Consider the following 22215-nt stretch of genomic DNA (forward strand, 5'->3'; position numbering starts at 1 on the left):
GTCCTTGATCCCTTCAAAGATAGACAAGACCTCTGTGAGGTTAATTTAAATACCTGTGCCTGCATGCCAAGGATTACCAGAAATTGAAAGGGTTCGTAATGCAAGTCGCTTTGCAAAGGTTTTCACCACTCCTTTTTTGACTATACGGAGTCGTTGGTCATAACTGAAAAAAATTTATCCAAATCGTCAAAGAAAACTAAACATATTCGTGGTTGACATGGGGATCGTATCCACGACATCCACCTTATTAGCAACTTACTGAGCTAATCGGTAGTCTGAGAGGGATGGATGATCAAAGACGGTATACTCTTAAATATGCCTTTTTAGGAAAAGTGTGAAGGTTAAGACGTTGTTTCATGAAACGTTTAGCATATAGGTAGCGTGGCCGAGTGGTCTAAGGCGCTGGTTTTAGGCACCAGTCTCTCCGGAGGCGTGGGTTCGAATCCCACTGCTGCAATATGGTTTGTTTTTGTCCTTGATCCCTTCAAAGATAGACAAGACCTCTGTGAGGTTAACTTAAATACCTGTGCCTTCATGCCAAGGATTACCAGAAATTGAAAGGGTTCCTTATGCAAGTCGCTTTGCAAAGGTTGCACCACTCCTTTTTTGACTATACGGAGTCGTTGGTCATAACTGAAAAAACTTATCCAAATCGTCAAAGAAAACAAAACATGTACGTGGTTGACATGGGGATCGTTTCCACGACATCCACCTTATTAGCAACTTACTGAGCTAATCGGTCGTCTGAGAGGGATGGATGATCAAAGACGGTATACTCTTAAATATGCCTTTTTAGGAAAAGTGTGAAGGTTAAGACGTTGTTTCATGAAACATTTAGCGTATAGGTAGCGTGGCCGAGTGGTCTAAGGCGCTGGTTTTAGGCACCAGTCTCTCCGGAGGCGTGGGTTCGAATTCCATCGCTGCCATATGGTTTGTTTTTGTCCTTGATCCCTTCAAAGATAGACAAGACCTCTGTGAGGTTAACTTAAATACCTGTGCCTTCATGCCAAGGATTACCAGAAATTGAAAGGGTTCGTTATGCAAGTCGCTTTGCAAATGTTTTCACCACTCCTTTTTTGACTATAGGGAGTCGTTGGTCATAACTGAAAAAAAATATCCAAATCGTCAAAGAAAACAAAACATATACGTGGTTGACATGGGGATCGTATCCACGACATCCACCTTATTAGCAACTTACTGAGCTAATCGGTCGTCTGAGAGGGATTGATGATCAAAGACGGTATACTCTTAAATATGCCTTTTTAGGAAAAGTGTGAAGGTTAAGACGTTGTTTCATGAAACATTTAGCATATAGGTAGCGTGGCCGAGTGGTCTAAGGCGCTGGTTTTAGGCACCAGTCTCTCCGGAGGCGTGGGTTCGAATTCCATCGCTGCCATATGGTTTGTTTTTGTCCTTGATCCCTTCAAAGATAGACAAGACCTCTGTGAGGTTAACTTAAATACCTGTGCCTTCATGCCAAGGATTACCAGAAATTGAAAGGGTTCGTTATGCATGTCGCTTTGCAAAGGTTGCACCACTCCTTTTTTGACTATACGGAGTCGTTGGTCATAACTGAAAAAACTTATCCAAATCGTCAAAGAAAACTAAACATATACGTGGTTGACATGGGGATCATATCCACGACATCCGCCTTATTAGCAACTTACTGAGCTAATCGGTCGTCTGAGAGGGATGGATGATCAAAGACGGTATACTCTTAAATATGCCTTTTTAGGAAAAGTGTGAAGGTTAAGACGTTGTTTCATGAAACGTTTAGCATATAGGTAGCGTCGCCGAGTGGTCTAAGGCGCTGGTTTTAGGCACCAGTCTCTCCGGAGGCGTGGGTTCGAATCCCACCGCTGCCATATGGTTTGTTTTTGTCCTTGATCCCTTCAAAGATAGACAAGACCTCTGTGAGGTTAACTTAAATACCTGTGCCTGCATGCCAAGGATTACCAGAAATTGAAAGGGTTCGTTATGCAAGTCGCTTTGCAAATGTTTTCACCACTCCTTTTTTGACTATAGGGAGTCGTTGGTCATAACTGAAAAAAAATATCCAAATCGTCAAAGAAAACAAAACATCTACGTGGTTGACATGGGGATCGTATCCACGACATCCACCTTATTAGCAACTTACTGAGCTAATCGGTCGTCTGAGAGGGATTGATGATCAAAGACGGTATACTCTTAAATATGCCTTTTTAGGAAAAGTGTGAAGGTTAAGACGTTGTTTCATGAAACATTGAGCATATAGGTAGCGTGGCCGAGTGGTCTAAGGCGCTGGTTTTAGGCACCAGTCTCTCCGGAGGCGTGGGTTCGATTTCCACCGCTGCCATATGGTTTGTTTTTGTCCTTGATCCCTTCAAAGATAGACAAGACCTCTGTGAGGTTAACTTAAATACCTGTGCCTTCATGCCAAGGAGTACCAGAAATTGAAAGGGTTCGTTATGCAAGTCGCTTTGCAAAGGTTTTCACCACTCCTTTTTTCACTATAGGGAGTCGTTGGTCATAACTGAAAAAAAATATCCAAATCGTCAAAGAAAACAAAACATATACGTGGTTGACATGGGGATCGTATCCACGACATCCACCTTATTAGCAACTTACTGAGCTAATCGGTCGTCTGAGAGGGATTGATGATCAAAGACGGTATACTCTTAAATATGCCTTTTTAGGAAATGTGTGAAGGTTAAGACGTTGTTTCATGAAACATTGAGCATATAGGTAGCGTGGCCGAGTGGTCTAAGGCGCTGGTTTTAGGCACCAGTCTCTCCGGAGGCGTGGGTTCGAATTCCATCGCTGCCATATGGTTTGTTTTTGTCCTTGATCCCTTCAAAGATAGACAAGACCTCTGTGAGGTTAACTTAAATACCTGTGCCTTAATGCCAAGGATTACCAGAAATTGAAAGGGTTCGTTATGCAAGTCGCTTTGCAAAGGTTGCACCACTCCTTTTTTGACTATACGGAGTCGTTGGTCATAACTGAAAAAACTTATCCAAATCGTCAAAGAAAACTAAACATATACGTGGTTGACATGGGGATCGTATCCACGACATCCACCTTGTTAGCAACTTACTGAGCTAATCGGTCGTCTGAGAGGGATTGATGATCAAAGACGGTATACTCTTAAATATGCCTTTTTAGGAAAAGTGTGAAAGTTAAGACGTTGTTTCATGAAACATTTAGCATATAGGTAGCGTGGCCGAGTGGTCTAAGGCGCTGGTTTTAGGCACCAGTCTCTCCGGAGGCGTGGGTTCGATTTCCACCGCTGCCATATGGTTTGTTTTTGTCCTTGATCCCTTCAAAGATAGACAAGACCTCTGTGAGGTTAACTTAAATACCTGTGCCTTCATGCCAAGGATTACCAGAAATTGAAAGGGTTCGTTATGCAAGTCGCTTTGCAAATGTTTTCACCACTCCTTTTTTCACTATAGGGAGTCGTTGGTCATAACTGAAAAAAATATCCAAATCGTCAAAGAAAACAAAACATATACGTGGTTGACATGGGGATCGTATCCACGACATCCACCTTATTAGCAACTTACTGAGCTAATCGGTCGTCTGAGAGGGATGGATGATCAAAGACGGTATACTCTTAAATATGCCTTTTTAGGAAAAGTGTGAAGGTTAAGACGTTGTTTCATGAAACATTGAGCATATAGGTAGCGTGGCCGAGTGGTCTAAGGCGCTGGTTTTAGGCACCAGTCTCTCCGGAGGCGTGGGTTCGAATTCCATCGCTGCCATATGGTTTGTTTTTGTCCTTGATCCCTTCAAAGATAGACAAGACCTCTGTGACGTTAACTTAAATACCTGTGCCTTCATGGCAAGGATTACCAGAAATTGAAAGGGTTCGTTATGCATGTCGCTTTGCAAAGGTTGCACCACTCCTTTTTTGACTATAGGGAGTCGTTGGTCATAACTGAAAAAACTTATCCAAATCGTCAAAGAAAACTAAACATATACGTGGTTGACATGGGGATCGTATCCACGACATCCGCCTTATTAGCAACTTACTGAGCTAATCGGTCGTCTGAGAGGGATGGATGATCAAAGACGGTATACTCTTAAATATGCCTTTTTAGGAAAAGTGTGAAGGTTAAGACGTTGTTTCATGAAACATTTAGCATATAGGTAGCGTGGCCGAGTGGTCTAAGGCGCTGGTTTTAGGCACCAGTCTCTCCGGAGGCGTGGGTTCGATTTCCACCGCTGCCATATGGTTTGTTTTTGTCCTTGATCCCTTCAAAGATAGACAAGACCTCTGTGAGGTTAACTTAAATACCTGTGCCTTCATGCCAAGGATTACCAGAAATTGAAAGGGTTCGTTATGCAAGTCGCTTTGCAAATGTTTTCACCACTCCTTTTTTCACTATAGGGAGTCGTTGGTCATAACTGAAAAAAATATCCAAATCGTCAAAGAAAACAAAACATATACGTGGTTGACATGGGGATCGTATCCACGACATCCACCTTATTAGCAACTTACTGAGCTAATCGGTCGTCTGAGAGGGATGGATGATCAAAGACGGTATACTCTTAAATATGCCTTTTTAGGAAAAGTGTGAAGGTTAAGACGTTGTTTCATGAAACATTGAGCATATAGGTAGCGTGGCCGAGTGGTCTAAGGCGCTGGTTTTAGGCACCAGTCTCTCCGGAGGCGTGGGTTCGAATTCCATCGCTGCCATATGGTTTGTTTTTGTCCTTGATCCCTTCAAAGATAGACAAGACCTCTGTGACGTTAACTTAAATACCTGTCCTTCATGCCAAGGATTACCAGAAATTGAAAGGGTTCGTTATGCATGTCGCTTTGCAAAGGTTGCACCACTCCTTTTTTCACTATAGGGAGTCGTTGGTCATAACTGAAAAAACTTATCCAAATCGTCAAAGAAAACTAAACATATACGTGGTTGACATGGGGATCGTATCCACGACATCCGCCTTATTAGCAACTTACTGAGCTAATCGGTCGTCTGAGAGGGATGGATGATCAAAGACGGTATACTCTTAAATATGCCTTTTTAGGAAAAGTGTGAAGGTTAAGACGTTGTTTCATGAAACGTTTAGCATATAGGTAGCGTGGCCGAGTGGTCTAAGGCGCTTGTTTTAGGCACCAGTCTCTGCGGAGGCGTGGGTTCGTATCCCACCGCTGCCATATGGTTTGTTTTTGTCCTTGATCCCTTCAAAGATAGACAAGACCTCTGTGAGGTTAACTTAAATACCTGTGCCTTCATGCCAAGGATTACCAGAAATTGAAAGGGTTCGTTATGCAAGTCGCTTTGCAAATGTTTTCACCACTCCTTTTTTGACTATAGGGAGTCGTTGGTCATAACTGAAAAAAATATCCAAATCGTCAAAGAAAACAAAACATATACGTGGTTGACATGGGGATCGTATCCACGACATCCACCTTATTAGCAACTTACTGAGCTAATCGGTCGTCTGAGAGGGATTGATGATCAAAGACGGTATACTCTTAAATATGCCTTTTTAGGAAATGTGTGAAGGTTAAGACGTTGTTTCATGAAACATTTAGCATATAGGTAGCGTGGCCGAGTGGTCTAAGGCGCTGGTTTTAGGCACCAGTCTCTCCGGAGGCGTGGGTTCGATTTCCACCGCTGCCATATGGTTTGTTTTTGTCCTTGATCCCTTCAAAGATAGACAAGACCTCTGTGAGGTTAACTTAAATACCTGTGCCTTCATGCCAAGGATTACCAGAAATTGAAAGGGTTCGTTATGCAAGTCGCTTTGCAAATGTTTTCACCACTCCTTTTTTCACTATAGGGAGTCGTTGGTCATAACTGAAAAAACTTATCCAAATCGTCAAAGAAAACTAAACATATACGTGGTTGACATGGGGATCGTATCCACGACATCCGCCTGATTAGCAACTTACTGAGCTAATCGGTCGTCTGAGAGGGATGGATGATCAAAGACGGTATACTCTTAAATATGCCTTTTTAGGAAAAGTGTGAAGGTTAAGACGTTGTTTCATGAAACATTGAGCATATAGGTAGCGTGGCCGAGTGGTCTAAGGCGCTGGTTTTAGGCACCAGTCTCTCCAGAGGCGTGGGTTCGAATTCCATCGCTGCCATATGGTTTGTTTTTGTCCTTGATCCCTTCAAAGATAGACAAGACCTCTGTGAGGTTAACTTAAATACCTGTGCCTTCATGCCAAGGATTACCAGAAATTGAAAGGGTTCGTTATGCATGTCGCTTTGCAAAGGTTGCACCACTCCTTTTTTGACTATTCGGAGTCGTTGGTCATAACTGAAAAAACTTATCCAAATCGTCAAAGAAAACTAAACATATACGTGGTTGACATGGGGATCGTATCCACGACATCCACCTTATTAGCAACTTACTGAGCTAATCGGTCGTCTGAGAGGGATTGATGATCAAAGACGGTATACTCTTAAATATGCCTTTTTAGGAAAAGTGTGAAGGTTAAGACGTTGTTTCATGAAACATTGAGCATATAGGTAGCGTGGCCGAGTGGTCTAAGGCGCTGGTTTTAGGCACCAGTCTCTCCGGAGGCGTGGGTTCGAATTCCATCGCTGCCATATGGTTTGTTTTTGTCCAAGATCCCTTCAAAGATAGACAAGACCTCTGTGAGGTTAACTTAAATACCTGTGCCTTCATGCCAAGGATTACCAGAAATTGAAAGGGTTCGTTATGCATGTCGCTTTGCAAAGGTTGCACCACTCCTTTTTTGACTATACGGAGTCGTTGGTCATAACTGAAAAAAACTTATCCAAATCGTCAAAGAAAACTAAACATATACGTGGTTGACATGGGGATCGTATCCACGACATCAGCCTTATTAGCAACTTACTGAGCTAATCGGTCGTCTGAGAGGGATGGATGATCAAAGACGGTATACTCTTAAATATGCCTTTTTAGGAAAAGTGTGAAGGTTAAGACGTTGTTTCATGAAACGTTTAGCATATAGGTAGCGTGGCCGAGTGGTCTAAGGCGCTGGTTTTAGGCACCAGTCTCTCCGGAGGCGTGGGTTCGAATCCCACCGCTGCCATATGGTTTGTTTTTGTCCTTGATCCCTTCAAAGATAGACAAGACCTCTGTGAGGTTAACTTAAATACCTGTGCCTTCATGCCAAGGATTACCAGAAATTGAAAGGGTTCGTTATGCAAGTCGCTTTGCAAATGTTTTCACCACTCCTTTTTTGACTATAGGGAGTCGTTGGTCATAACTGAAAAAAATATCCAAATCGTCAAAGAAAACAAAACATATACGTGGTTGACATGGGGATCGTATCCACGACATCCACCTTATTAGCAACTTACTGAGCTAATCGGTCGTCTGAGAGGGATTGATGATCAAAGACGGTATACTCTTAAATATGCCTTTTTAGGAAAAGTGTGAAGGTTAAGACGTTGTTTCATGAAACATTTAGCATATAGGTAGCGTGGCCGAGTGGTCTAAGGCGCTGGTTTTAGGCACCAGTCTCTCCGGAGGCGTGGGTTCGATTTCCACCGCTGCCATATGGTTTGTTTTTGTCCTTGATCCCTTCAAAGATAGACAAGACCTCTGTGAGGTTAACTTAAATACCTGTGCCTTCATGCCAAGGATTACCAGAAATTGAAAGGGTTCGTTATGCAAGTCGCTTTGCAAATGTTTTCACCACTCCTTTTTTCACTATAGGGAGTCGTTGGTCATAACTGAAAAAACTTATCCAAATCGTCAAAGAAAACTAAACATGTACGTGGTTGACATGGGGATCGTATCCAGGACATCCGCCTGATTAGCAACTTACTGAGCTAATCGGTCGTCTGAGAGGGATGGATGATCAAAGACGGTATACTCTTAAATATGCCTTTTTAGGAAAAGTGTGAAGGTTAAGACGTTGTTTCATGAAACGTTTAGCATATAGGTAGCGTGGCCGAGTGGTCTAAGGCGCTGGTTTTAGGCACCAGTCTCTCCGGAGGCGTGGGTTCGAATCCCACCGCTGCCATATGGTTTGTTTTTGTCCTTGATCCCTTCAAAGATAGACAAGACCTCTGTGAGGTTAACTTAAATACCTGTGCCTTCATGCCAAGGATTACCAGAAATTGAAAGGGTTCCTTATGCATGTCGCTTTGCAAAGGTTGCACCACTCCTTTTTTGACTATACGGAGTCGTTGGTCATAACTGAAAAAACTTATCCAAATCGTCAAAGAAAACAAAACATATACGTGGTTGACATGGGGATCGTATCCACGACATCCACCTTATTAGCAACTTACTGAGCTAATCGGTCGTCTGAGAGGGATTGATGATCAAAGACGGTATACTCTTAAATATGCCTTTTTAGGAAAAGTGTGAAGGTTAAGACGTTGTTTCATGAAACATTTAGCATATAGGTAGCGTGGCCGAGTGGTCTAAGGCGCTGGTTTTAGGCACCAGTCTCTCCGGAGGCGTGGGTTCGAATCCCACCGCTGCCATTTGGTTTGTTTTTGTCCTTGATCCCTTCAAAGATAGACAAGACCTCTGTGAGGTTAACTTAAATACCTGTCCTTCATGCCAAGGATTACCAGAAATTGAAAGGGTTCCTTATGCATGTCGCTTTGCAAAGGTTTCACCACTCCTTTTTTGACTATACGGAGTCGTTGGTCATAACTGAAAAAACTTATCCAAATCGTCAAAGAAAACTAAACATGTACGTGGTTGACATGGGGATCGTATCCAGGACATCCGCCTGATTAGCAACTTACTGAGCTAATCGGTCGTCTGAGAGGGATGGATGATCAAAGACGGTATACTCTTAAATATGCCTTTTTAGGAAAAGTGTGAAGGTTAAGACGTTGTTTCATGAAACGTTTAGCATATAGGTAGCGTGGCCGAGTGGTCTAAGGCGCTGGTTTTAGGCACCAGTCTCTCCGGAGGCGTGGGTTCGAATCCCACCGCTGCCATATGGTTTGTTTTTGTCCTTGATCCCTTCAAAGATAGACAAGACCTCTGTGAGGTTAACTTAAATACCTGTGCCTTCATGCCAAGGATTACCAGAAATTGAAAGGGTTCCTTATGCATGTCGCTTTGCAAAGGTTGCACCACTCCTTTTTTGACTATACGGAGTCGTTGGTCATAACTGAAAAAAAATATCCAAATCGTCAAAGAAAAGAAAACATATACGTGGTTGACATGGGGATCGTATCCACGACATCCACCTTATTAGCAACTTACTGAGCTAATCGGTCGTCTGAGAGGGATGGATGATCAAAGACGGTATACTCTTAAATATGCCTTTTTAGGAAAAGTGTGAAGGTTAAGACGTTGTTTCATGAAACGTTTAGCATATAGGTAGCGTGGCCGAGTGGTCTAAGGCGCTGGTTTTAGGCACCAGTCTCTCCGGAGGCGTGGGTTCGAATCCCACCGCTGCCATATGGTTTGTTTTTGTCCTTGATCCCTTCAAACATAGACAAGACCTCTGTGACGTTAACTTAAATACCTGTTCCTTCATGCCAAGGATTACCAGAAATTGAAAGGGTTCCTTATGCATGTCGCTTTGCAAAGGTTGCACCACTCCTTTTTTGACTATACGGAGTCGTTGGTCATAACTGAAAAAACTTATCCAAATCGTCAAAGAAAACTAAACATATACGTGGTTGACATGGGGATCGTATCCACGACATCCACCTTATTAGCAACTTACTGAGCTAATCGGTCGTCTGAGAGGGATGGATGATCAAAGACGGTATACTCTTAAATATGCCTTTTTAGGAAAAGTGTGAAGGTTAAGACGTTGTTTCATGAAACGTTTAGCATATAGGTAGCGTGGCCGAGTGGTCTAAGGCGCTGGTTTTAGGCACCAGTCTCTCCGGAGGCGTGGGTTCGAATCCCACCGCTGCCATATGGTTTGTTTTTGTCCTTGATCCCTTCAAAGATAGACAAGACCTCTGTGAGGTTAACTTAAATACCTGTGCCTTCATGCCAAGGATTACCAGAAATTGAAAGGGTTCGTTATGCAAGTCGCTTTGCAAATGTTTTCACCACTCCTTTTTTGACTATAGGGAGTCGTTGGTCATAACTGAAAAAAAATATCCAAATCGTCAAAGAAAACTAAACATATACGTGGTTGACATGGGGATCGTATCCACGACATCCACCTTATTAGCAACTTACTGAGCTAATCGGTCGTCTGAGAGGGATGGATGATCAAAGACGGTATACTCTTAAATATGCCTTTTTAGGAAAAGTGTGAAGGTTAAGACGTTGTTTCATGAAACATTTAGCATATAGGTAGCGTGGCCGAGTGGTCTAAGGCGCTGGTTTTAGGCACCAGTCTCTCCGGAGGCGTGGGTTCGAATCCCACCGCTGCCATATGGTTTGTTTTTGTCCTTGATCCCTTCAAAGATAGACAAGACCTCTGTGAGGTTAACTTAAATACCTGTGCCTTCATGCCAAGGATTACCAGAAATTGAAAGGGTTCCTTATGCATGTCGCTTTGCAAAGGTTGCACCACTCCTTTTTTGACTATACGGAGCCGTTGGTCATAACTGAAAAAACTTATCCAAATCGTCAAAGAAAACTAAACATATACGTGGTTGACATGGGGATCGTATCCACGACATCCACCTTATTAGCAACTTACTGAGCTAATCGGTCGTCTGAGAGGGATGGATGATCAAAGACGGTATACTCTTAAATATGCCTTTTTAGGAAAAGTGTGAAGGTTAAGACGTTGTTTCATGAAACATTTAGCATATAGGTAGCGTGGCCGAGTGGTCTAAGGCGCTGGTTTTAGGCACCAGTCTCTCCGGAGGCGTGGGTTCGAATCCCACCGCTGCCATATGGTTTGTTTTTGTCCTTGATCCCTTCAAAGATAGACAAGACCTCTGTGAGGTTAACTTAAATACCTGTGCCTTCATGCCAAGGATTACCAGAAATTGAAAGGGTTCGTTATGCAAGTCGCTTTGCAAATGTTTTCACCACTCCTTTTTTGACTATACGGAGTCGTTGGTCATAACTGAAAAAAAATATCCAAATCGTCAAAGAAAACTAAACATATACGTGGTTGACATGGGGATCGTATCCACGACATCCACCTTATTAGCAACTTACTGAGCTAATCGGTCGTCTGAGAGGGATGGATGATCAAAGACGGTATACTCTTAAATATGCCTTTTTAGGAAAAGTGTGAAGGTTAAGACGTTGTTTCATGAAACATTGAGCATATAGGTAGCGTGGCCGAGTGGTCTAAGGCGCTGGTTTTAGGCACCAGTCTCTCCGGAGGCGTGGGTTCGAATCCCACCGCTGCCATATGGTTTGTTTTTGTCCTTGATCCCTTCAAAGATAGACAAGACCTCTGTGAGGTTAACTTAAATACCTGTGCCTTCATGCCAAGGATTACCAGAAATTGAAAGGGTTCCTTATGCATGTCGCTTTGCAAAGGTTGCACCACTCCTTTTTTGACTATACGGAGCCGTTGGTCATAACTGAAAAAACTTATCCAAATCGTCAAAGAAAACTAAACATATACGTGGTTGACATGGGGATCGTATCCACGACATCCACCTTATTAGCAACTTACTGAGCTAATCGGTCGTCTGAGAGGGATGGATGATCAAAGACGGTATACTCTTAAATATGCCTTTTTAGGAAAAGTGTGAAGGTTAAGACGTTGTTTCATGAAACATTTAGCATATAGGTAGCGTGGCCGAGTGGTCTAAGGCGCTGGTTTTAGGCACCAGTCTCTCCGGAGGCGTGGGTTCGAATCCCACCGCTGCCATATGGTTTGTTTTTGTCCTTGATCCCTTCAAAGATAGACAAGACCTCTGTGAGGTTAACTTAAATACCTGTGCCTTCATGCCAAGGATTACCAGAAATTGAAAGGGTTCGTTATGCAAGTCGCTTTGCAAATGTTTTCACCACTCCTTTTTTGACTATAGGGAGTCGTTGGTCATAACTGAAAAAAAATATCCAAATCGTCAAAGAAAACTAAACATATACGTGGTTGACATGGGGATCGTATCCACGACATCCACCTTATTAGCAACTTACTGAGCTAATCGGTCGTCTGAGAGGGATGGATGATCAAAGACGGTATACTCTTAAATATGCCTTTTTAGGAAAAGTGTGAAGGTTAAGACGTTGTTTCATGAAACATTTAGCATATAGGTAGCGTGGCCGAGTGGTCTAAGGCGCTGGTTTTAGGCACCAGTCTCTCCGGAGGCGTGGGTTCGAATCCCACCGCTGCCATATGGTTTGTTTTTGTCCTTGATCCCTTCAAAGATAGACAAGACCTCTGTGAGGTTAACTTAAATACCTGTGCCTTCATGCCAAGGATTACCAGAAATTGAAAGGGTTCCTTATGCTTGTCGCTTTGCAAAGGTTGCACCACTCCTTTTTTGACTATACGGAGCCGTTGGTCATAACTGAAAAAACTTATCCAAATCGTCAAAGAAAACTAAACATATACGTGGTTGACATGGGGATCGTATCCACGACATCCACCTTGTTAGCAACTTACTGAGCTAATCGGTCGTCTGAGAGGGATGGATGATCAAAGACGGTATACTCTTAAATATGCCTTTTTAGGAAAAGTGTGAAGGTTAAGACGTTGTTTCATGAAACATTTAGCATATAGGTAGCGTGGCCGAGTGGTCTAAGGCGCTGGTTTTAGGCACCAGTCTCTCCGGAGGCGTGGGTTCGAATCCCACCGCTGCCATATGGTTTGTTTTTGTCCTTGATCCCTTCAAAGATAGACAAGACCTCTGTGAGGTTAACTTAAATACCTGTGCCTTCATGCCAAGGATTACCAGAAATTGAAAGGGTTCGTTATGCAAGTCGCTTTGCAAATGTTTTCACCACTCCTTTTTTGACTATAGGGAGTCGTTGGTCGTAACTGAAAAAAAATATCCAAATCGTCAAAGAAAACAAAACATATACGTGGTTGACATGGGGATCGTATCCACGACATCCACCTTATTAGCAACTTACTGAGCTAATCGGTCGTCTGAGAGGGATGGATGATCAAAGACGGTATACTCTTAAATATGCCTTTTTAGGAAAAGTGTGAAGGTTAAGACGTTGTTTCATGAAACATTGAGCATATAGGTAGCGTGGCCGAGTGGTCTAAGGCGCTGGTTTTAGGCACCAGTCTCTCCGGAGGCGTGGGTTCGAATTCCATCGCTGCCATATGGTTTGTTTTTGTCCTTGATCCCTTCAAAGATAGACAAGACCTCAGCGAGGTTAACTTAAATACCTGTGCCTTCATGCCAAGGATTACCAGAAATTGAAAGGGTTCGTTATGCAAGTCGCTTTGCAAATGTTTTCACCACTCCTTTTTTGACTATACGGAGTCGTTGGTCATAACTGAAAAAACTTATCCAAATCGTCAAAGAAAACTAAACATATACGTGGTTGACATGGGGATCGTATCCACGACATCCGCCTGATTAGCAACTTACTGAGCTAATCGGTCGTCTGAGAGGGATGGATGATCAAAGACGGTATACTCTTAAATATGCCTTTTTAGGAAAAGTGTGAAGGTTAAGACGTTGTTTCATGAAACGTTTAGCATATAGGTAGCGTGGCCGAGTGGTCTAAGGCGCTGGTTTTAGGCACCAGTCTCTCCGGAGGCGTGGGTTCGAATCCCACCGCTGCCATATGGTTTGTTTTTGTCCTTGATCCCTTCAAAGATAGACAAGACCTCTGTGAGGTTAACTTAAATACCTGTGCCTTCATGCCAAGGATTACCAGAAATTGAAAGGGTTCGTTATGCAAGTCGCTTTGCAAATGTTTTCACCACTCCTTTTTTGAATATACGGAGTCGTTGGTCATAACTGAAAAAACTTATCCAAATCGTCAAAGAAAACTAAACATATACGTGGTTGACATGGGGATCGTATCCACGACATCCGCCTGATTAGCAACTTACTGAGCTAATCGGTCGTCTGAGAGGGATGGATGATCAAAGACGGTATACTCTTAAATATGCCTTTTTAGGAAAAGTGTGAAGGTTAAGACGTTGTTTCATGAAACGTTTAGCATATAGGTAGCGTGGCCGAGTGGTCTAAGGCGCTGGTTTTAGGCACCAGTCTCTCCGGAGGCGTGGGTTCGAATCCCACCGCTGCCATATGGTTTGTTTTTGTCCTTGATCCCTTCAAAGATAGACAAGACCTCTGTGAGGTTAACTTAAATACCTGTGCCTTCATGCCAAGGATTACCAGAAATTGAAAGGGTTCGTTATGCAAGTCGCTTTGCAAATGTTTTCACCAATCCTTTTTTGACTATAGGGAGTCGTTGGTCATAACTGAAAAAACTTATCCAAATCGTCAAAGAAAACTAAACATATACGTGGTTGACATGGGGATCGTATCCACGACATCCGCCTTATTAGCAACTTACTGAGCTAATCGGTCGTCTGAGAGGGATGGATGATCAAAGACGGTATACTCTTAAATATGCCTTTTTAGGAAAAGTGTGAAGGTTAAGACGTTGTTTCATGAAACGTTTAGCATATAGGTAGCGTGGCCGAGTGGTCTAAGGCGCTGGTTTTAGGCACCAGTCTGTCCGGAGGCGTGGGTTCGAATCCCACCGCTGCCATATGGTTTGTTTTTGTCCTTGATCCCTTCAAAGATAGACAAGACCTCTGTGAGGTTAACTTAAATACCTGTGCCTTCATGCCAAGGATTACCAGAAATTGAAAGGGTTCTTTATGCATGTCGCTTTGCAAATGTTTTCACCACTCCTTTTTTGACTATAGGGAGTCGTTGGTCATAACTGAAAAAACTTATCCAAATCGTCAAAGAAAACTAAACATATACGTGGTTGACATGGGGATCGTATCCACGACATCCACCTTATTAGCAACTTACTGAGCTAATCGGTCGTCTGAGAGGGATGGATGATCAAAGACGGTATACTCTTAAATATGCCTTTTTAGGAAAAGTGTGAAGGTTAAGACGTTGTTTCATGAAACGTTTAGCATATAGGTAGCGTGGCCGAGTGGTCTAAGGCGCTGGTTTTAGGCACCAGTCACTCCGGAGGCGTGGGTTCGAATCCCACCGCTGCCATATGGTTTGTTTTTGTCCTTGATCCCTTCAAAGATAGACAAGACCTCTGTGAGCTTAACTTAAATACCTGTGCCTTCATGCCAAGGATTACCAGAAATTGAAAGGGTTCGTTATGCAAGTCGCTTTGCAAATGTTTTCACCACTCCTTTTTTGACTATAGGGAGTCGTTGGTCATAACTGAAAAAAAATATCCAAATCGTCAAAGAAAACTAAACATATACGTGGTTGACATGGGGATCGTATCCACGACATCCACCTTATTAGCAACTTACTGAGCTAATCGGTCGTCTGAGAGGGATGGATGATCAAAGACGGTATACTCTTAAATATGCCTTTTTAGGAAAAGTGTGAAGGTTAAGACGTTGTTTCATGAAACATTTAGCATATAGGTAGCGTGGCCGAGTGGTCTAAGGCGCTGGTTTTAGGCACCAGTCTCTCCGGAGGCGTGGGTTCGAATCCCACCGCTGCCATATGGTTTGTTTTTGTCCTTGATCCCTTCAAAGATAGACAAGACCTCTGTGAGGTTAACTTAAATACCTGTGCCTTCATGCCAAGGATTACCAGAAATTGAAAGGGTTCCTTATGCATGTCGCTTTGCAAAGGTTGCACCACTCCTTTTTTGACTATACGGAGCCGTTGGTCATAACTGAAAAAACTTATCCAAATCGTCAAAGAAAACTAAACATATACGTGGTTGACATGGGGATCGTATCCACGACATCCACCTTATTAGCAACTTACTGAGCTAATCGGTCGTCTGAGAGGGATGGATGATCAAAGACGGTATACTCTTAAATATGCCTTTTTAGGAAAAGTGTGAAGGTTAAGACGTTGTTTCATGAAACATTTAGCATATAGGTAGCGTGGCCGAGTGGTCTAAGGCGCTGGTTTTAGGCACCAGTCTCTCCGGAGGCGTGGGTTCGAATTCCATCGCTGCCATATGGTTTGTTTTTGTCCTTGATCCCTTCAAAGATAGACAAGACCTCTGTGAGGTTAACTTAAATACCTGTGCCTTCATGCCAAGGATTACCAGAAATTGAAAGGGTTCGTTATGCAAGTCGCTTTGCAAATGTTTTCACCACTCCTTTTTTGACTATAGGGAGTCGTTGGTCATAACTGAAAAAAAATATCCAAATCGTCAAAGAAAACTAAACATATACGTGGTTGACATGGGGATCGTATCCACGACATCCACCTTATTAGCAACTTACTGAGCTAATCGGTCGTCTGAGAGGGATGGATGATCAAAGACGGTATACTCTTAAATATGCCTTTTTAGGAAAAGTGTGAAGGTTAAGACGTTGTTTCATGAAACATTGAGCATATAGGTAGCGTGGCCGAGTGGTCTAAGGCGCTGGTTTTAGGCACCAGTCTCTACGGAGGCGTGGGTTCGAATTCCATCGCTGCCATATGGTTTGTTTTTGTCCTTGATCCCTTCAAAGATAGACAAGACCTCTGTGAGGTTAACTTAAATACCTGTGCCTTCATGCCAAGGATTACCAGAAATTGAAAGGGTTCGTTATGCAAGTCGCTTTGCAAATGTTTTCACCACTCCTTTTTTGACTATAGGGAGTCGTTGGTCATAACTGAAAAAACTTATCCAAATCGTCAAAGAAAACTAAACATATACGTGGTTGACATGGGGATCGTATCCACGACATCCACCTTATTAGCAACTTACTGAGCTAATCGGTCGTCTGAGAGGGATGGATGATCAAAGACGGTATACTCTTAAATATGCCTTTTTAGGAAAAGTGTGAAGGTTAAGACGTTGTTTCATGAAACGTTTAGCATATAGGTAGCGTGGCCGAGTGGTCTAAGGCGCTGGTTTTAGGCACCAGTCTCTCCGGAGGCGTGGGTTCGAATCCCACCGCTGCCATATGGTTTGTTTTTGTCCTTGATCCCTTCAAAGATAGACAAGACCTCTGTGAGGTTAACTTAAATACCTGTGCCTTCATGCCAAGGATTACCAGAAATTGAAAGGGTTCTTTATGCAAGTCGCTTTGCAAATGTTTTCACCACTCCTTTTTTGACTATAGGGAGTCGTTGGTCATAACTGAAAAAACTTATCCAAATCGTCAAAGAAAACTAAACATATACGTGGTTGACATGGGGATCGTATCCACGACATCCGCCTTATTAGCAACTTACTGAGCTAATCGGTCGTCTGAGAGGGATGGATGATCAAAGACGGTATACTCTTAAATATGCCTTTTTAGGAAAAGTGTGAAGGTTAAGACGTTGTTTCATGAAACGTTTAGCATATAGGTAGCGTGGCCGAGTGGTCTAAGGCGCTGGTTTTAGGCACCAGTCTCTCCGGAGGCGTGGGTTCGAATCCCACCGCTGCCATATGGTTTGTTTTTGTCCTTGATCCCTTCAAAGATAGACAAGACCTCTGTGAGGTTAACTTAAATACCTGTGCCTTCATGCCAAGGATTACCAGAAATTGAAAGGGTTCGTTATGCAAGTCGCTTTGCAAATGTTTTCACCACTCCTTTTTTGACTATAGGGAGTCGTTGGTCATAACTGAAAAAAAATATCCAAATCGTCAAAGAAAACTAAACATATACGTGGTTGACATGGGGATCGTATCCACGACATCCACCTTATTAGCAACTTACTGAGCTAATCGGTCGTCTGAGAGGGATGGATGATCAAAGACGGTATACTCTTAAATATGCCTTTTTAGGAAAAGTGTGAAGGTTAAGACGTTGTTTCATGAAACGTTTAGCATATAGGTAGCGTGGCCGAGTGGTCTAAGGCGCTGGTTTTAGGCACCAGTCTCTCCGGAGGCGTGGGTTCGAATCCCACCGCTGCCATATGGTTTGTTTTTGTCCTTGATCCCTTCAAAGATAGACAAGACCTCTGTGAGGTTAACTTAAATACCTGTGCCTTCATGGCAAGGATTACCAGAAATTGAAAGGGTTCCTTATGCATGTCGCTTTGCAAAGGTTGCACCACTCCTTTTTTGACTATACGGAGTCGTTGGTCATAACTGAAAAAAATTATCCAAATCGTCAAAGAAAACTAAACATATACGTGGTTGACATGGGGATCGTATCCACGACATCCACCTTATTAGCAACTTACTGAGCTAATCGGTCGTCTGAGAGGGATGGATGATCAAAGACGGTATACTCTTAAATATGCCTTTTTAGGAAAAGTGTGAAGGTTAAGACGTTGTTTCATGAAACGTTTAGCATATAGGTAGCGTGGCCGAGTGGTCTAAGGCGCTGGTTTTAGGCACCAGTCTCTCCGGAGGCGTGGGTTCGAATCCCACCGCTGCCATATGGTTTGTTTTTGTCCTTGATCCCTTCAAAGATAGACAAGACCTCTGTGAGCTTAACTTAAATACCTGTGCCTTCATGGCAAGGATTACCAGAAATTGAAAGGGTTCCTTATGCATGTCGCTTTGCAAAGGTTGCACCACTCCTTTTTTGACTATACGGAGTCGTTGGTCATAACTGAAAAAACTTATCCAAATCGTCAAAGAAAACTAAACATATACGTGGTTGACATGGGGATCGTATCCACGACATCCACCTGATTAGCAGCTTACTGAGCTAATCGGTCGTCTGAGAGGGATTGATGATCAAAGACGGTATACTCTTAAATATGCCTTTTTAGGAAAAGTGTGAAGGTTAAGACGTTGTTTCATGAAACGTTTAGCATATAGGTAGCGTGGCCGAGTGGTCTAAGGCGCTGGTTTTAGGCACCAGTCTCTCCGGAGGCGTGGGTTCGAATCCCACCGCTGCCATATGGTTTGTTTTTGTCCTTGATCCCTTCAAAGATAGACAAGACCTCTGTGAGGTTAACTTAAATACCTGTGCCTTCATGCCAAGGATTACCAGAAATTGAAAGGGTTCGTTATGCAAGTCGCTTTGCAAATGTTTTCACCACTCCTTTTTTGACTATAGGGAGTCGTTGGTCATAACTGAAAAAAAATATCCAAATCGTCAAAGAAAACAAAACATATACGTGGTTGACATGGGGATCGTATCCACGACATCCACCTTATTAGCAACTTACTGAGCTAATCGGTCGTCTGAGAGGGATGGATGATCAAAGACGGTATACTCTTAAATATGCCTTTTTAGGAAAAGTGTGAAGGTTAAGACGTTGTTTCATGAAACATTGAGCATATAGGTAGCGTGGCCGAGTGGTCTAAGGCGCTGGTTTTAGGCACCAGTCTCTCCGGAGGCGTGGGTTCGATATCCACCGCTGCCATATGGTTTGTTTTTGTCCTTGATCCCTTCAAAGATAGACAAGACCTCTGTGAGGTTAACTTAAATACCTGTGCCTTCATGCCAAGGATTACCAGAAATTGAAAGGGTTCTTTATGCAAGTCGCTTTGCAAAGGTTTTCACCACTCCTTTTTTGACTATAGGGAGTCGTTGGTCATAACTGAAAAAACTTATCCAAATCGTCAAAGAAAACTAAACATATACGTGGTTGACATGGGGATCGTATCCACGACATCCGCCTGATTAGCAACTTACTGAGCTAATCGGTCGTCTGAGAGGGATGTATGATCAAAGACGGTATACTCTTAAATATGCCTTTTTAGGAAAAGCGTGAAGGTTAAGACGTTGTTTCATGAAACATTTAGCATATAGGTAGCGTGGCCGAGTGGTCTAAGGCGCTGGTTTTAGGCACCAGTCTCTCCGGAGGCGTGGGTTCGAATCCCACCGCTGCCATATGGTTTGTTTTTGTCCTTGATCCCTTCAAAGATAGACAAGACCTCTGTGAGGTTAACTTAAATACCTGTGCTTTCATGGCAAGGATTACCAGAAATTGAAAGGGTTCCTTATGCATGTCGCTTTGCAAAGGTTGCACCACTCCTTTTTTGACTATAAGGAGTCGTTGGTCATAACTGAAAAAACTTATCCAAATCGTCAAAGAAAACTAAACATATACGTGGTTGACATGGGGATCGTATCCACGACATCCACCTTATTAGCAACTTACTGAGCTAATCGGTCGTCTGAGAGGGATTGATGATCAAAGACGGTATACTCTTAATATGCCTTTTTAGGAAAAGTGTGAAGGTTAAGACGTTGTTTCATGAAACATTTATCATATAGGTAGCGTGGCCGAGTGGTCTAAGGCGCTGGTTTTAGGCACCAGTCTCTCCGGAGGCGTGGGTTCGAATCCCACCGCTGCCATATGGTTTGTTTTTGTCCTTGATCCCTTCAAAGATAGACAAGACCTCTGTGAGGTTAACTTAAATACCTGTGCCTTCATGGCAAGGATTACCAGAAATTGAAAGGGTTCCTTATGCATGTCGCTTTGCAAAGGTTGCACCACTCCTTTTTTGACTATACGGAGTCGTTGGTCATAACTGAAAAAACTTATCCAAATCGTCAAAGAAAACTAAACATATACGTGGTTGACATGGGGATCGTATCCACGACATCCACCTTATTAGCAACTTACTGAGCTAATCGGTCGTCTGAGAGGGATGGATGATCAAAGACGGTATACTCTTAAATATGCCTTTTTAGGAAAAGTGTGAAGGTTAAGACGTTGTTTCATGAAACGTTTAGCATATAGGTAGCGTGGCCGAGTGGTCTAAGGCGCTGGTTTTAGGCACCAGTCTCTCCGGAGGCGTGGGTTCGAATCCCACCGCTGCCATATGGTTTGTTTTTGTCCTTGATCCCTTCAAAGATAGACAAGACCTCTGTGAGGTTAACTTAAATACCTGTGCCTTCATGCCAAGGATTACCAGAAATTGAAAGGGTTCGTTATGCAAGTCGCTTTGCAAATGTTTTCACCACTCCTTTTTTGACTATAGGGAGTCGTTGGTCATAACTGAAAAAAAATATCCAAATCGTCAAAGAAAACAAAACATATCCGTGGTTGACATGGGGATCGTATCCACGACATCCACCTTATTAGCAACTTACTGAGCTAATCGGTCGTCTGAGAGGGATGGATGATCAAAGACGGTATACTCTTAAATATGCCTTTTTAGGAAAAGTGTGAAGGTTAAGACGTTGTTTCATGAAACATTGAGCATATAGGTAGCGTGGCCGAGTGGTCTAAGGCGCTGGTTTTAGGCACCAGTCTCTCCGGAGGCGTGGGTTCGAATTCCACCGCTGCCATATGGTTTGTTTTTGTCCTTGATCCCTTCAAAGATAGACAAGACCTCTGTGAGGTTAACTTAAATACCTGTGCCTTCATGCCAAGGATTACCAGAAATTGAAAGGGTTCTTTATGCAAGTCGCTTTGCAAAGGTTTTCACCACTCCTTTTTTGACTATAGGGAGTCGTTGGTCATAACTGAAAAAACTTATCCAAATCGTCAAAGAAAACTAAACATATACGTGGTTGACATGGGGATCGTATCCACGACATCCGCCTGATTAGCAACTTACTGAGCTAATCGGTCGTCTGAGAGGGATGTATGATCAAAGACGGTATACTCTTAAATATGCCTTTTTAGGAAAAGTGTGAAGGTTAAGACGTTGTTTCATGAAACATTTAGCATATAGGTAGCGTGGCCGAGTGGTCTAAGGCGCTGGTTTTAGGCACCAGTCTCTCCGGAGGCGTGGGTTCGAATCCCACCGCTGCCATATGGTTTGTTTTTGTCCTTGATCCCTTCAAAGATAGACAAGACCTCTGTGAGGTTAACTTAAATACCTGTGCCTTCATGGCAAGGATTACCAGAAATTGAAAGGGTTCGTTATGCAAGTCGCTTTGCAAAGGTTTTCACCACTCCTTTTTTGACTATAGGGAGTCGTTGGTCATAACTGAAAAAAAATATCCAAATCGTCAAAGAAAACAAAACATATACGTGGTTGACATGGGGATCGTATCCACGACATCCACCTTATTAGCAACTTACTGAGCTAATCGGTCGTCTGAGAGGGATTGATGATCAAAGACGGTATACTCTTAATATGCCTTTTTAGGAAAAGTGTGAAGGTTAAGACGTTGTTTCATGAAACATTTATCATATAGGTAGCGTGGCCGAGTGGTCTAAGGCGCTGGTTTTAGGCACCAGTCTCTCCGGAGGCGTGGGTTCGAATCCCACCGCTGCCATATGGTTTGTTTTTGTCCTTGATCCCTTCAAAGATAGACAAGACCTCTGTGAGGTTAACTTAAATACCTGTGCCTTCATGGCAAGGATTACCAGAAATTGAAAGGGTTCCTTATGCATGTCGCTTTGCAAAGGTTGCACCACTCCTTTTTTGACTATACGGAGT

The 22215-nt window shown here is 42.9% G+C and overlaps 47 non-coding genes across 47 annotated transcripts; all 47 read left to right on the forward strand.

The window, feature by feature from the left end:
* The first annotated feature begins 375 nt into the window (after nt 1–375).
* Nucleotides 376–457, forward strand: Trnal-uag. The gene has a single exon. It is a non-coding gene; the product is annotated as a tRNA-Leu (tRNA).
* A 387-nt stretch (nt 458–844) lies between these two features.
* Trnal-uag lies at nt 845–926 on the forward strand. The gene has a single exon. It is a non-coding gene; the product is annotated as a tRNA-Leu (tRNA).
* A 388-nt stretch (nt 927–1314) lies between these two features.
* On the forward strand, nt 1315–1396 carry Trnal-uag. Its single transcript has one exon. It is a non-coding gene; the product is annotated as a tRNA-Leu (tRNA).
* A 387-nt stretch (nt 1397–1783) lies between these two features.
* Trnal-uag lies at nt 1784–1865 on the forward strand. The gene has a single exon. It is a non-coding gene; the product is annotated as a tRNA-Leu (tRNA).
* Nucleotides 1866–2253: 388 nt separating this feature from the next.
* Nucleotides 2254–2335, forward strand: Trnal-uag. The gene has a single exon. It is a non-coding gene; the product is annotated as a tRNA-Leu (tRNA).
* A 388-nt stretch (nt 2336–2723) lies between these two features.
* Trnal-uag lies at nt 2724–2805 on the forward strand. The gene has a single exon. It is a non-coding gene; the product is annotated as a tRNA-Leu (tRNA).
* Nucleotides 2806–3192: 387 nt separating this feature from the next.
* On the forward strand, nt 3193–3274 carry Trnal-uag. Its single transcript has one exon. It is a non-coding gene; the product is annotated as a tRNA-Leu (tRNA).
* Nucleotides 3275–3661: 387 nt separating this feature from the next.
* Trnal-uag lies at nt 3662–3743 on the forward strand. Its single transcript has one exon. It is a non-coding gene; the product is annotated as a tRNA-Leu (tRNA).
* Nucleotides 3744–4130: 387 nt separating this feature from the next.
* Trnal-uag lies at nt 4131–4212 on the forward strand. Its single transcript has one exon. It is a non-coding gene; the product is annotated as a tRNA-Leu (tRNA).
* Nucleotides 4213–4599: 387 nt separating this feature from the next.
* On the forward strand, nt 4600–4681 carry Trnal-uag. The gene has a single exon. It is a non-coding gene; the product is annotated as a tRNA-Leu (tRNA).
* Nucleotides 4682–5067: 386 nt separating this feature from the next.
* Nucleotides 5068–5149, forward strand: Trnal-uag. The gene has a single exon. It is a non-coding gene; the product is annotated as a tRNA-Leu (tRNA).
* A 387-nt stretch (nt 5150–5536) lies between these two features.
* On the forward strand, nt 5537–5618 carry Trnal-uag. The gene has a single exon. It is a non-coding gene; the product is annotated as a tRNA-Leu (tRNA).
* Nucleotides 5619–6006: 388 nt separating this feature from the next.
* Trnal-uag lies at nt 6007–6088 on the forward strand. Its single transcript has one exon. It is a non-coding gene; the product is annotated as a tRNA-Leu (tRNA).
* A 387-nt stretch (nt 6089–6475) lies between these two features.
* Trnal-uag lies at nt 6476–6557 on the forward strand. Its single transcript has one exon. It is a non-coding gene; the product is annotated as a tRNA-Leu (tRNA).
* Nucleotides 6558–6945: 388 nt separating this feature from the next.
* Nucleotides 6946–7027, forward strand: Trnal-uag. The gene has a single exon. It is a non-coding gene; the product is annotated as a tRNA-Leu (tRNA).
* Nucleotides 7028–7414: 387 nt separating this feature from the next.
* Nucleotides 7415–7496, forward strand: Trnal-uag. Its single transcript has one exon. It is a non-coding gene; the product is annotated as a tRNA-Leu (tRNA).
* Nucleotides 7497–7884: 388 nt separating this feature from the next.
* Nucleotides 7885–7966, forward strand: Trnal-uag. Its single transcript has one exon. It is a non-coding gene; the product is annotated as a tRNA-Leu (tRNA).
* Nucleotides 7967–8353: 387 nt separating this feature from the next.
* Nucleotides 8354–8435, forward strand: Trnal-uag. Its single transcript has one exon. It is a non-coding gene; the product is annotated as a tRNA-Leu (tRNA).
* Nucleotides 8436–8821: 386 nt separating this feature from the next.
* On the forward strand, nt 8822–8903 carry Trnal-uag. The gene has a single exon. It is a non-coding gene; the product is annotated as a tRNA-Leu (tRNA).
* Nucleotides 8904–9290: 387 nt separating this feature from the next.
* On the forward strand, nt 9291–9372 carry Trnal-uag. The gene has a single exon. It is a non-coding gene; the product is annotated as a tRNA-Leu (tRNA).
* A 387-nt stretch (nt 9373–9759) lies between these two features.
* Trnal-uag lies at nt 9760–9841 on the forward strand. The gene has a single exon. It is a non-coding gene; the product is annotated as a tRNA-Leu (tRNA).
* A 388-nt stretch (nt 9842–10229) lies between these two features.
* Nucleotides 10230–10311, forward strand: Trnal-uag. The gene has a single exon. It is a non-coding gene; the product is annotated as a tRNA-Leu (tRNA).
* Nucleotides 10312–10698: 387 nt separating this feature from the next.
* Nucleotides 10699–10780, forward strand: Trnal-uag. Its single transcript has one exon. It is a non-coding gene; the product is annotated as a tRNA-Leu (tRNA).
* Nucleotides 10781–11168: 388 nt separating this feature from the next.
* Trnal-uag lies at nt 11169–11250 on the forward strand. Its single transcript has one exon. It is a non-coding gene; the product is annotated as a tRNA-Leu (tRNA).
* Nucleotides 11251–11637: 387 nt separating this feature from the next.
* Nucleotides 11638–11719, forward strand: Trnal-uag. Its single transcript has one exon. It is a non-coding gene; the product is annotated as a tRNA-Leu (tRNA).
* A 388-nt stretch (nt 11720–12107) lies between these two features.
* Trnal-uag lies at nt 12108–12189 on the forward strand. The gene has a single exon. It is a non-coding gene; the product is annotated as a tRNA-Leu (tRNA).
* Nucleotides 12190–12576: 387 nt separating this feature from the next.
* Nucleotides 12577–12658, forward strand: Trnal-uag. Its single transcript has one exon. It is a non-coding gene; the product is annotated as a tRNA-Leu (tRNA).
* A 388-nt stretch (nt 12659–13046) lies between these two features.
* Nucleotides 13047–13128, forward strand: Trnal-uag. Its single transcript has one exon. It is a non-coding gene; the product is annotated as a tRNA-Leu (tRNA).
* A 388-nt stretch (nt 13129–13516) lies between these two features.
* Nucleotides 13517–13598, forward strand: Trnal-uag. The gene has a single exon. It is a non-coding gene; the product is annotated as a tRNA-Leu (tRNA).
* Nucleotides 13599–13986: 388 nt separating this feature from the next.
* Trnal-uag lies at nt 13987–14068 on the forward strand. The gene has a single exon. It is a non-coding gene; the product is annotated as a tRNA-Leu (tRNA).
* Nucleotides 14069–14456: 388 nt separating this feature from the next.
* Trnal-uag lies at nt 14457–14538 on the forward strand. Its single transcript has one exon. It is a non-coding gene; the product is annotated as a tRNA-Leu (tRNA).
* A 388-nt stretch (nt 14539–14926) lies between these two features.
* Trnal-uag lies at nt 14927–15008 on the forward strand. The gene has a single exon. It is a non-coding gene; the product is annotated as a tRNA-Leu (tRNA).
* Nucleotides 15009–15396: 388 nt separating this feature from the next.
* Nucleotides 15397–15478, forward strand: Trnal-uag. Its single transcript has one exon. It is a non-coding gene; the product is annotated as a tRNA-Leu (tRNA).
* A 387-nt stretch (nt 15479–15865) lies between these two features.
* Trnal-uag lies at nt 15866–15947 on the forward strand. Its single transcript has one exon. It is a non-coding gene; the product is annotated as a tRNA-Leu (tRNA).
* Nucleotides 15948–16335: 388 nt separating this feature from the next.
* On the forward strand, nt 16336–16417 carry Trnal-uag. Its single transcript has one exon. It is a non-coding gene; the product is annotated as a tRNA-Leu (tRNA).
* Nucleotides 16418–16805: 388 nt separating this feature from the next.
* Trnal-uag lies at nt 16806–16887 on the forward strand. Its single transcript has one exon. It is a non-coding gene; the product is annotated as a tRNA-Leu (tRNA).
* A 388-nt stretch (nt 16888–17275) lies between these two features.
* On the forward strand, nt 17276–17357 carry Trnal-uag. Its single transcript has one exon. It is a non-coding gene; the product is annotated as a tRNA-Leu (tRNA).
* Nucleotides 17358–17745: 388 nt separating this feature from the next.
* On the forward strand, nt 17746–17827 carry Trnal-uag. The gene has a single exon. It is a non-coding gene; the product is annotated as a tRNA-Leu (tRNA).
* Nucleotides 17828–18214: 387 nt separating this feature from the next.
* On the forward strand, nt 18215–18296 carry Trnal-uag. Its single transcript has one exon. It is a non-coding gene; the product is annotated as a tRNA-Leu (tRNA).
* Nucleotides 18297–18683: 387 nt separating this feature from the next.
* On the forward strand, nt 18684–18765 carry Trnal-uag. The gene has a single exon. It is a non-coding gene; the product is annotated as a tRNA-Leu (tRNA).
* A 388-nt stretch (nt 18766–19153) lies between these two features.
* On the forward strand, nt 19154–19235 carry Trnal-uag. The gene has a single exon. It is a non-coding gene; the product is annotated as a tRNA-Leu (tRNA).
* Nucleotides 19236–19623: 388 nt separating this feature from the next.
* Trnal-uag lies at nt 19624–19705 on the forward strand. Its single transcript has one exon. It is a non-coding gene; the product is annotated as a tRNA-Leu (tRNA).
* A 386-nt stretch (nt 19706–20091) lies between these two features.
* Trnal-uag lies at nt 20092–20173 on the forward strand. The gene has a single exon. It is a non-coding gene; the product is annotated as a tRNA-Leu (tRNA).
* Nucleotides 20174–20560: 387 nt separating this feature from the next.
* Nucleotides 20561–20642, forward strand: Trnal-uag. Its single transcript has one exon. It is a non-coding gene; the product is annotated as a tRNA-Leu (tRNA).
* A 388-nt stretch (nt 20643–21030) lies between these two features.
* On the forward strand, nt 21031–21112 carry Trnal-uag. The gene has a single exon. It is a non-coding gene; the product is annotated as a tRNA-Leu (tRNA).
* Nucleotides 21113–21500: 388 nt separating this feature from the next.
* On the forward strand, nt 21501–21582 carry Trnal-uag. Its single transcript has one exon. It is a non-coding gene; the product is annotated as a tRNA-Leu (tRNA).
* A 387-nt stretch (nt 21583–21969) lies between these two features.
* On the forward strand, nt 21970–22051 carry Trnal-uag. Its single transcript has one exon. It is a non-coding gene; the product is annotated as a tRNA-Leu (tRNA).
* Nucleotides 22052–22215: the final 164 nt, after the last annotated feature.

Source organism: Haliotis rufescens, unplaced genomic scaffold, assembly GCF_023055435.1.
Source record: "Haliotis rufescens isolate VD_foot unplaced genomic scaffold, xgHalRufe1.0.p SCAF_15, whole genome shotgun sequence".
NCBI lineage: Eukaryota > Metazoa > Mollusca > Gastropoda > Lepetellida > Haliotidae > Haliotis > Haliotis rufescens.